Source organism: Otolemur garnettii, unplaced genomic scaffold, assembly GCF_000181295.1.
Source record: "Otolemur garnettii isolate 467f Iridium unplaced genomic scaffold, OtoGar3 scaffold00083, whole genome shotgun sequence".
Classification (NCBI taxonomy): Eukaryota; Metazoa; Chordata; class Mammalia; order Primates; family Galagidae; genus Otolemur; species Otolemur garnettii.
Window position 1 is genome coordinate 2906877 of NW_003852478.1, and position 1037 is coordinate 2907913.

The following is a 1037-nucleotide window of genomic DNA, read 5'->3' on the forward strand; positions in this document are numbered from 1 at the left end:
TTGGTGGGTAGGCATCAACCTGGAAAATGTCCACCCCCTCCTCTATCCTTATGAATAAAATCCCCCAGGAGCAGTTTTCTCAGGTAGAAAGGCCCCTCACTGTCCTAACACAAAGGGCCGCATTAACTCTTCGGCCATGTATCATCATACAGTAGACAGGGACCCGGGTTGGCTTTCCCTTCCACAAGGCATCACGCAGGTCTACCACCCTGACCTGTGAACTGGATCCAATGGGTGAGAACTATTCACTATTCACACCTCAGACTTACAGGTCAGACATCTGCATGGCAGAAGGTGGAAAATAAGTCCATCTAAATCCAGGGGTCTTTTACCTCAATGGAATACGTAATGTGAAGGATAAGTTGTTCTATCTGGCCCCTTCTACAACAGGAAAAGAGGCCCCATGCTGTGAGTCCTAGCTGGATTCTGGAGGCAATATAATCCACATCTGGGCATGACCTGAACAGTCCCTAGTTGTGAGTGGGGCCCAGAACAGGTGAAAGCCACAGGTTTAGGCTGCTGTGCAGATGGCTGTTCCATCTGAACCATGTGATCTAACCTGCAGATCTAACGGTGTGCAAAATGGCTGTGGCAACCAGGATGTCACATGGCATCTCTGGCAGGCCTCTGGAGATAATGACACAGGCCATTAGGCTTTTGGAGCCAAGCCCTGTATTCATCTCCAGGTAACTACTTACCTTTTGAATGACAGCTGTGTGCTGCCACTGGGTCTTAGTATAAACTGTACACTTGACCATGGGCAACTAATTCACTCATGAACTCAGTTGCCTATCATGGACTCATCATTATCTGACCCACCAAACCATAAATTGGGGCATGCTCCATCATCAAACACTCGAATGGCAATACCCCTTCATACAGGAAAGTGGTGTAGAGATAGTCAGGCCTGCCTGGAGCAGAAGCACAAGTTACATAGAGAAGTGGCCACAGTCCCTTCCCAGTGCACTGCCCCTGTCTCCCAGCCTCAGGGAGAGTTCCTCCAGCCAGGGAGCAGGGTCAGAGAAGACTCAGGGCTG